Source organism: Furipterus horrens, unplaced genomic scaffold (genome assembly GCF_987537825.1).
Source record: "Furipterus horrens unplaced genomic scaffold, mFurHor1.1.pri manual_scaffold_4, whole genome shotgun sequence".
NCBI classification, from domain to species: Eukaryota; Metazoa; Chordata; class Mammalia; order Chiroptera; family Furipteridae; genus Furipterus; species Furipterus horrens.
The window spans coordinates 106,616,602-106,630,262 of NW_028327174.1; the positions used below are offsets into that span (position 1 = coordinate 106,616,602).

Below are 13,661 nucleotides of genomic sequence, written 5' to 3' on the forward strand. Positions count from 1 at the left end.
GCAGAAACTGCAGGTCTCTCAGCAGAGTCCACTTCTTTGAAGGGTCTCCATGGTCTCAGAACATCCACAGACCCACCCACTCTGGGAACAATGGCCAGGGAAGCAGCTAGAGGGGCGCCAGTCCCATATTGAAGGGGGGGAGGTGCCTGCCTGGAAGGAGGCGAGTGATGGGCAAGCGGCATTGTTCCCTCTCAGACCACTCCCCCACATATAGTGCCACAACCTGGTGGAACAGGTCATCCTGTACTGATGAATCCCTAATGCTCTGCCCTTTACAACATAACAGAAGCAACAGCTCTACCTAAGACACAGAGGCAAACAAACACAGGAGCCTGTCAAGATAAGGAGACAGAGAAGTATGGCCCAAAAGGGGGAACGGATCAAGGTTCCAGTGGGAGAACTAAGTGATGAGGAGATAGCCAGCCTAACAGATGATGAGATAGCCAACCTAACAGATGAAGAATTCAAAACACTGGTAATAAAGATGCTCACAGGCTTGACAGATATGCTTGAATATGGCAAATGCATAAGGAAGAAGTGAACGCTATGCTAAACGAAACGAAGAAAAATCCACACAAAACCAATAATGAAGGGAAGGAAACCGGGTCAAAATCAATATTTTGGAAAATAAGGAAGAAAAAAACAGTCAACCAATACAGAATGAAGAAACAGGAATTGAAAAAAAATGAGGGAAGGCTTGGGAACCTCTGGGACAAATTTAAACATGCCAGCATCCGAATCACGGGGGTGCCAGAAGGAGAAGAGGAAGAGTGAGAAATTGAAAACTTATGTGAAAAATTCATGGAGTAAAACTCCCCAAATTTGGTGAAGGAAATAGACATACAAGTCTAAGAAGCACGGCAAGTCCCAGGCAAGCTGGACCCAGAGGGGACCACACCAAGACACATCATGATTAAAATGCCAAAGGTGAAAGATAAAGAGAGAGTCCTGAGGGCAGCAAGAGAGAGGTGGAGAGTTACCCACAGGGGGGTGCCTTTAGGACCATCAGCTGATTTTTCAGAGGACACTGCAGGCAGGAAGGGACTGGCAAGAAGTATTCAATGTGATGAAAAGCAACCTGCAATCAGGATTACTCTATCCAGCAAGGCTATCATTTGGAATGGAAAGACAGGTGAAGAGCTTTCAAGAGAAGGTGGACCTGAAAAAGTTCATCATCACCAAGCCATCATCATATGAAATGTCAAAGGGACTTACTTAAGAAAAAGAAGATCAAAACTATGGACACTAAAATGACAACAAAATCACAACGATCAACAACTGAATCTAAAAGATAAAAACAAAATCCAACTAAGCAAACCAGAATAGGAACAGAATTATAGGTAAGGGGATCATTTGGAGGGTTATCAGCTGGGAGGGGGAGGGGGAAGAAATGGGGAAGTGGTGCAGGAATTAAGAAGCATAATCGATTGGTACAAAATAGACAGGGGTAAGTTAAGAATACCATAGGAAAGAGTGAAGCCAAAGAACTTATATGCATGACCGATGGACATGAACTAAGTGGGGTGGGATTGCTGGAGGGAAGGGGGCTACTGGGCAGAGGGGAGCAAAGGAGAAAAAAATTAGAACTACTGTAACAACATAATAAATTAACTTTAAAAAAAATCAGGCAAACAAATAAAAATGAGACCATATAAAAGGCAAGAACTGTCATAAAGAATGAGAGCAAAAGATTAATTTTGAAAATTATTTTCTGAAAGAAAGAAAATTTATAACATTAATTTGGAGCATCAGTTATAGTTTCTTGGCAAGGCACACACACACAAAAAAGATTGGCATCTATAGAAAAGAAACATGAATCAACAAGATGAGATAGGGCTGAGAACCAGTCATTCAACAAGTATTTATTGTAATGTAGGAGATACACACATAAAACTATTTTTTAATTTCACTAATTTCCAAAAATAATATGAGAAAATAAAATATGTAATTGTTATAGAGCACAATTGCCACTCAGAGAAAGTGCAAAGGAAAAAATACAAAATATAAAAACAAGGAAAAAATAATGAAAGAAGTTGTACCCTAAATATTGACAAAGTATAATCAGAAAACAAAAATCCTCAGATGAAACAGAACAAATTAAAAGAAAAATCATCTATATAGGAAAAGAAAGAAGAAAAAAAAATCAGAGTCTACACAGGGTAACCATAATTCCTAAAAATAGAAACAAGGCTCACACATCCTGATAATTTCCTCTATTAATTACAAGGCTGCCAAAGAACACATTCTGTACTTACCCACAAAGCGATGTTCAAATCGAATGGGTTTTTGATCTACAAGTTGCACCTCAGCATCCCATTGTCTTGTTCTTCTGTCAGTGCATAGTCTTGGGTTGTTTTCCTCATTTTACAAAGAGGGGAACAGAGGGCATAGGAACTTAAAAGACAAGGGTAAGTAGTCAATTAGTAGCAGAGCCAAGATTGCATGCCTGGTCTGAGTAAATGCCAGTTTAGAAGTCATTTCACAACATGAAATCCTTCCTTATATGTTTACCACAAATATATTTGGGAAGCACTGCTGCACATGAAATTGACTTCAATCCAGATGATTTTTCAAAATCAACAATATGAATGAAAAAGAAGTATGACATTGCATGGGGTAGTTGAGGAAGACAAAAGAATTAACTTTGCTCATGTCTATTTCTTTAGTCATTGAAAGTTTTTCATACAGGCAATTCTAAGGCTGCTTTTATGTTTATTGTAAATACTCAGAAAATTTTAAATGACACATCTAATTTGTTATAACACTTAGATCATAAGAACTATTGATTGAAAAATTGTGTTTGCCAGTGTACTTACTTCTAATTAATAAAGTCTTTAAACTATGCACTAGAACACTTTTGTTGTTCTCTTTTACACAATCACTTTTGGTTGAATGTTCCTATAAATTCTACCCTGAACACCAGGGAATGATCCAAAACATTACAGAGAGTATAAACAGCCCACCACAGTTTCTGCCATGTAGTCAATGTTCAATAATTGTTTATTTGATTTTCACTTATGTTTGAGTAGATAAAATGTCCTATGACATAGCTAACTTACTGTTTTAAAAGTTCCCTCATTTGGGAGAAAGCTGGGGACATTGACAAGAGTCTTTCAGGGACATTTGATTCACATCTTTTACTAGAACGCCTTCAACACATTCAATGTTTTTCCAGATGGAGTGAAATAATGTACCATATTGTTGTCCTAAATGTGCTAATAGTAACACATTGTAACTATTGTTAATTTTACTTATTTTCCATCTCTCCTATCTAATGGAAATATTGGAGCTCCCACATAGGTGATTTTTCATTGAGTTGGTTTTTGTGACACAAAAACAGATGTTAGAATCTTAGAAACACGGTACCTTATCTCTGGTAAAAAGAAGCAGAAAATGCCAGCTGTTTCATAATTGTTTTCATAAAATTCTATTCAAAGCTATTTCCTCACTCTAATAAAAGAGAATCAGCATCCATTGATATGTACCAATAGTAATAATCAAAAATATTTTTCTATTTTGTTTCTACTCCTGTATTCCTTGATTTGGTTTTTCTTTGGTTTCTTAATTTTACAAAGAGGGTTTTGGCTAACTAAATAGTGTTATTTTAAAAATTCAGTCAACATTTCACTGTACTGTGCTTTTTTAAAAACAAAAGTTTGTCCTGGTATTTCATTTTACTAATGCTGGAAAGTAAACAATTTGAAAATAGAACATCTTTAATCTAAGAGTAATGATGATATAAAAACTTTTTCCATAATAAATTTAATTTTTAGAAGCAGATTTTACATTATTTGGTATAGTATAATCTTATTTTACAAAATAAAAGTGCCCCTACATAAACATACACACCTGTATATTTGTACATCCATATATACTTGATTATGCATATGTGCATGTGACCTTATATAATCATGGGTTACATTTCTTGACTCACTTGTTATTCTTAACTTACAAGCCACCATATTCATCTAGCTTCTCTCTTACATCTCTAGTTCCTTACTATTGTTTTCCTTTGTAGTTTTGCTACTCCTTCCAGTCATGTTCTCATTTCACCCACGATCACTTTCTTAGTGATTGCATCCACTCTCTATCTTTAAATACTATTGATACGCTGATGACTCCAGACCTGTATTTCATTTCTGGATCTCTTTCCTGACTTCAAACTCATATCCAGCTGCTTACTTAACATCTCCATCTCAAAGTTAACATGTCTAAAATTGAACTTCTGATTCTTAAGCCATCCCACACCTGCTCTAACAGTTTTGCCATCTCACTTTATGACAGCTCTTTTTCCAGTGCCTTAGGCTTCAACGCTGGGTGGCATCCTTGAATCCCCTCTTGTTCTGTACCTCCACCCTCACGTCCACCTAAACCACTAGCAAATCCTGTCATATTTACCTTCAAATTATGCCCAAAATTCAATCACTACAATTTCTGGCACTACACTAGTCCACATCCGTTTCTGGCCTGAATTATTGCAAATCTTTGTTGTGTCCCTGATCCACACTTCGTTCTCTTCATTCTCCTTTCGGCACAACAAGCATTACCGTAATTTCTCCAAAATATTTTTTTATCTGCCTCAAAGTCAAAATCAAAGTACTTATTTGAACATGTTTCCTTGGACTTCTTCCCCTTATGACAACACTAGCCCTTCCTTTTTAAGCCTTTCCCTTCAATTCATTCACACATGTTCTTGCTGCTCTCAAACATTTAGCCACACTCTAATTTCAGAGCATTTGCTCTTGCTATTCTATCTTCCCAGAATGTTCTTTTCCAGGAATCTGAATGGTTTGACCTATCCATTCCTCTCAGCAGTTTTCCAGGAGAGCTAATCTAAAATTTCAGTATATATTCCCCTAACACTTCCTAATTTTATTTTTCTCCTCACCATATATAATTATAAATCTTACATAATTTTCTTTTGCTTGTAGGTTTCACCAATCAAAATGTAAGCTTCATGAGGGAAGATAAGTTTCTTATTGTTCCATTCCGGACCCTCAGGGCCCACAACAGTACCTGGAACATGGTAATTTTTCAATAAATGCTAACAATCACTCTCTCCAGGCATAGGATTGGAACAACTGAAGGGAAACACTTTTAGTTCTTTTATCGTACCTTTCTAAATAATAAGCTTATAGGTGAATTTTCCCTTTTTTCTTTTCTTTTTTTCATAGTATGATCCAAACTTTTTGTTGTAAAATTGGAAGTTCTAATGACATTTTTGTCACTGGTTGATAATTTCAAAGTTTAGGGTCTAAATATGTTCCCATATATCAAAAATAAACATCATTGTTAATTACTTCCATAAGTAAAACCAAGGATGTTATTATTATAGTGCAGAACAACTTGGCAGATGTAAGGATTTATTTATACTAGGATATGGAAGTTTATGGCTGGCTTTTATGTCAGGCCCATCCATAAGTGGAGATTCCATCAGTAGAGCAAGGCAGCAAGAAAGCTGTAAAGGAAGGACATTAAAAAAGAGCCACAGATGGGAAAGCCATGTCTGCAATATTCAGAATTCTAGGTAAGTAATATAAATATTATATGGAGAAAATTGATGACCATGGATAAGAGGACTTTGCTTTGAATTAAAATTTAGGTGAAGATTCTCATATACAGTTATGGGAATCTGAAAAAGCTAATTGGGTCTCCAACTACAAGTGGGACATGGTGGAAGCTGGCAATACTGAAATCATAACATAAAACAGTGACCAAGGCAGAACCCTAAATCTAAGTGACACTTATAATAACAGGGAGAGAGAAGACACAGGCTCTGCAACAAGGCATTTCAGACTATTCTTAGCAAAAGAGGATAAATTTTGACTAATGGAGAAGCCTAATGGTCAAAACTGTTCCTATTCTGGGACTACAGATTCAAGGCAGAAATGCAGAGGTCACCCATGGGGCACAGTGCCTTGGGTTGATTAGGTTCTGAGGCAAAGAATGCAATATTTATGTCCACCCTGCCTCATTCCTGCATTGGTCTGTGTCCCTGCAGGGTGGAGGTGACATGGGATCAAAGGAAGCCAGTATAGGATATCTTTATTTTAGCAAACATATTTTCACTATGACTAATTTATTTGTTCATTTATTTATTCGTACATTAACCAATAGTATTTGACTGATTCTCAAATGTCACTCTGAGACAGGCACTGACAATGGAGCAACAAATATGTCAGATTCATTCCTTATCCTTATGAATTTTGCTTTAATCATAACTTTTCTAATTAATGTGTTGTCCTACATGGAATAAATATTTAAAATTTTCTTCTTAGTTTTATATCTTATTCTATCCTGAGACATATTTTACATTTCAGTGTAATATAAAATGGGATATCACCATGGACCAAGGAACTGCCCAGTGGTCAGAGGGGTCTTTCCTTTAGTTAATAACAATCTAGGCTCATTCCCAGCCCTAAGTAGTCATTAACACTTACATTGGGAAGGGATGCTAGGTATTTTCTAGACCAAACTCCTTATTTTATATATCTGAGGCTCAGAGAAGATATAATGCATGCCAAAATTTATGTAGAAAATGGTCAAGTCATTGGGAATTAGAATGGGAACCTCCTGATCCCATAGATGAGTGCATTTTCCTTTGTGATACTGCCAAACAGTCTTAATATTAGAACCACATCTTAGAGCAGATTTTACACTTGCCAATTACTTTAGCACACACCATGATATTCTCTGCAAATTAGAATATTCATGTTATTTCTCTGGAAAAAGAGAACTAATTTTAACTTACTTTTGGTATCTCCTTTCTATGTAACAAATAGAAGGAACTATTTGGGGGTAGGAAATGAAGCTATTGAAAGCCATTACAAATAAGGAAAAATTTATACTATAAATTTCAACCTAAGAAATTGAGGTTTGTAGTAAAACAAAAACGTACATTAAACAAAAATGTCACCACTGTAAAAAGGATATATTTTTCAAAGTCCAAAGACGTTGGATAGAAAAACTGAGTGAAAGATCAGTTGTGTTCATACGTTCATCCCTTATCATTTTTTCTTTCTGTTTTCACTAGTCAGAAACATACTTATGCAAAAATCAAATTTGAGGAAAATGGGTGTTGGGCAATGGGAGGGAAGAGGCAGGCACCTCTTCTCTTAGCTGGTTACTGGCAGAGTCCCCTGTTGGTTGGTTAGTGTTGTTGCTATCACCAGTAAATGGCCATTGGGAGCCCTACACAGCAGGTGAATGATCACTGGCTTCTGTTAGGACTCATGAGAGTTTTCCTGATCTCACACTCCCCTGAAGTGACCATTGGCCTCTATACTACCTCATTATTTGACCCTTATTTTCTTTTTCCTCACATTTCCATCCAGGATAACTGAGTCCAACATGCAGCTCCAGAGCAGTCTGGAAGGGACAGAAGGCACCAAAACTATAGCATATGTATATTATTGCCTTGTGTCTCTTTTTGAGCTTTCTGGTTTATATAGCTCTTTGATCAGTCCTTCTTCAGAATGTTCCTCTGCCAATTACCCTATAGCAGGAGCTCCTGGGTATTGCAGAACTCTCCTTCTAACCACCTGAGCAGGGTTGTTTTCAAGGTTTATTACTCCTCATTACCATCCAACTTAACCGTGGAAGCCTAAGGTCTCCGAACCAACAGAAGGTGCTATTAAACCCATCCAAGAGAAGCATCCTCAATGCTCGTCAATTTTTCAAGTAATTATGCTGAGAACTCTTAAGGCTACAAGGAGCACTTCTCTGAGAACAATTTTTGAGACTTGAGTGCACTGTTGACCATGGACATAGATTAACCACATTAGGTGTTTGAACATTTGGGCTTTAGTCTAAATATGCCTAGAACATCAAAACTAGCTTCTCTCTATTTTTCCACTTTTATCACTTTCAGCTACTACCCTGTATCTTCACATAGTCTTCCCATTGTATCTGTCTATATCCATGTTACCTCTTCTTATAATGAAACTAGTCATATGGGATTATAGATCACTCTACTGATAATTTTAACTTTATTATCTCTTTAAAGACCCTATACCCAAATATGGTTAGGTTATGAGGTTTTGGGGATTCGGACATCAGCATATGAACATTTAGGAAACACAATTCAACCCATAACATTGTTGCTGTTAATTTATATGTACTTTGGTGGGAAGAAATTAATAAAATCAAGAGCTCCATTTTAAAAATTACTTTAAGACATTTTAGAGGACATAAGGAGTTTTGGCTGGGTAGTTCAGTTGGTTGGAGCATCATCCCATGCAACAAAAAGTAGGATTCAATCCCTAGTCAGGGCACATACCTAGGTTGCAGATTTGATCCCAAGTTGGGGTAGGTGCAGGAGGCCGCTGATTGATGTTGCTCACATTGATGTTTCTCTCTTGTTTTTTCTTACTTCCTCTTTCTCTAACATCAATAAGTATATCCTCAGGTGAGGATTAAATAAAGAGGAGATAAGGAGTAGGCAGCCATTTTAAATGGACACTTTATATGCCATGAATATTGTTGGCATTTTTCTATTTTCCCAGGTGTCAGCAGACAGTTTAGCTTCCTCTTCATGGAAAGGTCTTTACATGCAGTTTACACCAGCAATCTAAGGTAATCTTCACACTATTTTATGATTTTGTTCACACTTATTTTCTTTTCTGAGAAATATGACACTTGTTTCACAATTCCTATCTACACTTTGACTATTACCATCACCATGAGAGACTTCAACATTGATGAGACAAACCTACTAATATAATAGTCTCATTATTCCTAAACATTTTGGACTCCTTAAACTCTTAAACTCTACTTCGCTTTGCCCCTTATTTATCTTTTTTTTAATGATTTTATTTATTTATTTTTAGAGAGAAGGGAAGGGAAAGAGAAAGAGAGGGAGAGAAACATCAATGTGTAGTTGCCTCTTGCATGCCCCCAACTGGGGACCTGTCCTGCAACCCAGGCATATGCTCTGGCTAAGAACCAAACTGGCAACCCTTTGATTCACAGGCCAGTGCTCAATCCACTGAGCCACACCTGCCAGGGAGGGTACTCCTTATCTTTAATTTCCACAACTTTCTTTCAGCAAGTAGTCATTGTGGGCCTACAATGGACCATCATCTGAAAAGTGTTGGGGATGTACAAAGAGTAGCAATACCTGCTCTCTGCCTTCAAATGGTTTTCAGTCTTGATAAAAAGACAAAAATTGTATTATACAATAAATTTATTATTTTAAAGTTAATTTACTTACTCAACAAATATAAAATAATAACAACACTGTTGAGATCAATCATTGCTCAACATGCTTAACATGTCTTAACTCATTTTAATTCTTACAAAAAGCATATCACACAGGTCTTATTATTATCTCTGTTTTATATTGGAAAAATGAGATATTTAGAAGCCAAATAAGTGATCCAAAGTCATACAGATTGTAAGTATAAAAGCTGGGACTTCAGCCTAAGCAGTCTGGCTCCAGAGTCCATTCAATCACTATAACACACTGCCTTTTCTGTAAGTACAATCATACAGTGAATCTAAATTGATGTCCTTGGAGTATTACCTATATGCCTGATGTTGCCTAGCATAAAGAAATGGTAATCACGCTACTTAGTCATGCCGGCCAAGGTTCAGAATCCTCCTCCCTGCCACCAGCCTAACAATTTGGCAGTCATCCATTCCCTGCCAATAATATATCATAGAGCCAAAAAGGAGTTGAGCATCATAAGGTTAGAATATTGGATAAAGGTGTCAGAGTAACATGCAATAAACTTGACTAGAGCTTTATTGAACCCACCAACTCCTCATGAAGAGCTCTCCTTTGTATCAGGGCCAAGCCAGGACTTGCCCCAGGAGTGTGAATGAACCTGAGTCTAAGGGTAAAGGGAGCAGGGACCCTGGAGAGGAAAAGCCAGAAGAAGAGTGGAGCCCACTACTCCCAAGGATGTGTACAGCCTCAGAATAATTCCCATCCTTCCTTTCAATTAAATAGATCCCATTTCTCTGCAAGGGAAATTCCTGCTCTGACTCTATACTGCTTATGTTGGGCAGCAACACTTAAAGTTAAAATTAAATTTGGAAGCTCTTAAGAAAAAAATTGAACACAGACCAAGGGCACTCTGAAAGTAAATAAAATTTTTTAAAAAATTTTGTTGATGATGAAAAATCTTGCACAGGAAATATGTCTGGCAGAAAATCTATCTTTTGTATAAGGAAATCAAATGTGTATGACAAAGACTCAATTTTATAGTGAACTATTTGTGTCTTTACTATTAATGTTTTCAGGAAATATACTTACTGAAAGATAATAACCTTTGTATCGGCACTAGGGGAATATAAATAAATCTTAGGTCTGAGGTATGCATTTGAGGTGGAATTGCTGTGGAGAAGACGTGACACACACCTTTAAAGAGGAGGGATATTTGATTAATCGACAAAGTACTTTAAGAGAGGAAACAACATAAAAGCTAAGGCACTGAGAAAGGAATAAATCAATACTAAGTACATGAAAGAGTCAGGTCTGATTCATTTAGTGAAATACAGGGGAGGTTTTGAAGAGTCTTGGAATAATGTGAAGTTTTTAGCATACAGGAAGGTTAAGAACAATGGTTCTGAATCATACAACTGTGGGTTTGGCTTAACTTTGCAACACAGAAGCAGTAAAACTCAAACCAAGTTAGGTTATCTCTCACAGCCTGTTCTCTCTCTCTCTCTCTCTCTCTCTCTCTCTCTCTCTCTCTCTCTCTCTCTCTCTCTCTCTCTCTCTCTCTCTCTCTCTTCTCTCTCCCCCTCAGTAAATTAAATGAGGTGATAGGACACAGCACAATTCCTAGGGAAAATATTAGCCTTCGCTGCTTAAACCATCATTATTATTCTAAAGGTAACAAAGCCTAGTATGTAAAGGTCTTAAAAATGTATAAGATTAGATTTAATACTATAGAAAGTGTTAAATTCCTGAGCAGAATAAAGTGATAAATTCTGAATAACGTGATAAGATTACATCTAATAGCACACTGAAGCTAAATTGGAAAAGAATAATAAGAATATCTGACTAATCTCTTGCCAATGATGTGGAGTTTCATAAAGATAGACTTTCTAATTGGAAGTTGGAAATCATAGCTCTTAGTTTTTTTGGAATACTCTATTTAATATTTTTAATTTTTCAATAATCTAGGCACCAAAACTGCTTCCCTTTCCCCTTTCCTGACTGTTTGGGGCCATTTTTTTTAAGTATACTCATCTTCAAAGACACAGAGTAGGAGCTTGGACAGGAGGTAGGATACAAATTAGATATTTCTACCTGCTTGGAAAACTGTAACACTATTGACCAACCCACGACTTTGTGGTTATCATTGTTTTTTAATATTCCTTTTTCTCCTAATGTATTTTATGGATTACTCCCCCATGCTTTGCAGGAAGGGCAGTTAAGGTAATGACCACACAATGAACAATTGTGCATTTTGAAGCACAACTCTCCAGTACTCATTAAGTATTTTGTATTTAATTAATAGCTTCACAGATTAAATTGCATATTATCATAATTGTGCAAAGCTGTACTGAAAATAAATAATAGATGTATCTTATTGTTTTCATGAGAACACTGTTAATTATTAAACAAAGGTTTAATGATTTACAAGTGGGTTAACCAAGTACATGGCATAGTGTAATATACCACTTTTATGTCAATCCTAGACAGTAAGTAATCAAATGTAACCTTCAAATGCATCCATTTAATACAGAACTATAATCTCCACTACTTGGAGATAAATTACCTGATTACACTCTCATTTTAGTTAAAAAGAAAATCCTATTATGACCTAAGTAACTAAATTTTTCTTTAGCCATTCAATTTTTGTGTGTGTGTATTTTGCTTTTTTATCTTAAATGTTGATTCCCTACTTGAAAGACATGAAAAGATTTCATATCATGAAATGATTTGAGAATAAGAACTTAATATATGCTTTCTGATGATAGCTGTGAAAAAACTAAGCCTCTAGCCTAACTTAAATGAATCTATTTCTCTTTGCATTGCTATCATGGCATATCAATCAGGCAGGATATCAGCTTAATATTTTCTTTGTAGTTCATTTACTTGTGCAAGATTTATATTCAAAGTCATGCTGTTGGAGTCAGAGCCACTGTCAGTCTTACATAAGTCTTCCTTCAATTTTCCTTGCAATCACATTGGTGTCACATTTTGAGTACACATTCCAGTTCTATAGTTCAAAAAATTTATTGCATTTTGATTTGCAGAGATAAAACAAAAATAAGGAACTAAGATATTGGTTGAAGAATAAAACATTTCTGTCTCTTCAAAATGTTTTAAAAGATTAGAATATAAAGTCCTGCAATGATTTCTCTTACCTTTCTCCATTCAGCAGTGTGACAATGGGCATTTACCCTCCTAGATGGCATCAGTATAGAATGTGAACATCTCTTTGAAATCAGGTATTTCTGTGGCCTGTAAGATTCTAGGGAGGGTGAAAAAAGAGCCGGCTGGGTGGAATGAATGTAGTGAAGACTTATGGGAAATGTAGTAGGAAATAGGAACTCAGAAACAGTGATAACAGTAAAAAAAAAGGAAAAACAACATAATATTTGAAGTGTAGAGCTGTTTATATACAAACTGACTTGGCTATGCCATTGTAGTTCGCTCAGGAGAGTCAAATGTAGGAAACATACTAGAAAATTATAAAATTATTATATATGTCATTGTCATCATGATTTTGGATTCAATTCCTTGAGAACTGGATGTGACTATGCTTGTACATCAGCCTGGAACAGTGAGACAAACTAGCATGAAACTAAGCTCTCAAAGTAGTGGTGCAGCTTTGTCAGACCTGAAAGGACCACTTCAGGTGGCATTCATACTCTGGTGGCCCTTGTTTCAGATTCATACAGTTTGTTTTGTTTGACTCATATGTTTTTTAAGCCAGCGTATTAAAACTGTGATATGTCATGTCAATACTCAATTTCTGACTTTTCTTAAAAATTGGTATGCCTAGCAATACTGAACCCAGATTTCCTTGTGTGACAATAGACTTGAAAGAGGCGTGTCTTTGAGCCAGGAAATAGCTTTCCCATAGTATACATTGTGTCCCCTTGTCTCCCTGATACTGTGACCAACTATTATTGATTAGGGTTTATCATCAACCTTATAGCTTATCCATTAGCTTTTCTTTTAATACTGAATTTTTTTTCTTTATATATAAAATGTACATGTAATTTTACCTGTTACATTTTTGTCACCTTTTTGGGAACATACTATGAATTTAAATTTGTGACACCTGCCCTTTTGGATCCCTATTACCACAGTCCATGATTAAACTAGTCAGCCTGGCATATATTTAATGCTCTCTGACTGGATTTCAGTCATTAATTCAGTGTGTGTTTATTGAATGCCTATCATGGTGCTACATACTGGAGCAGTGGCTGTGGCACTAACGGAGCATACAAAAGGCTTAAAAATGGACAGTCTCTGCTCTCAAAGATCCCTGAGTCAATGAGGACAGACAAATTTCATAGAATATTAATTCAGTGGAGTGGTAAGTGCTGTAAAGAAGTATGTTCGTACAGTATTCCAGCTATAGAAATACACAGGAGAGCAATTGCAATTTTAACTCAGGTTGACAGATCTGGAAAGCTTTGACAGAGGAGATGACACCTGGATTAACTTTGTAGAATTCATGAAACTTTGAGGA

The 13,661-nt window shown here is 36.3% G+C and overlaps 1 long non-coding RNA gene across 2 annotated transcripts in view; it reads right to left on the reverse strand.

Annotated features, from left to right (window-relative positions):
- LOC150012618 (uncharacterized) overlaps window positions 1-12,399 on the reverse strand; it is a 69,225-nt gene extending 56,826 nt beyond the window's left edge. For both annotated transcript variants that reach the window (XR_016510765.1, XR_016510764.1), the window contains exons 1-2: window positions 12,325-12,399; window positions 2,256-2,394 (exon numbers count right to left, since the gene is read on the reverse strand). This is a non-coding gene — a long non-coding RNA (uncharacterized LOC150012618). The remainder of the gene's footprint in view (window positions 1-2,255; window positions 2,395-12,324) is intronic.
- Between the last annotated feature and the right edge of the window lie 1,262 nt (window positions 12,400-13,661).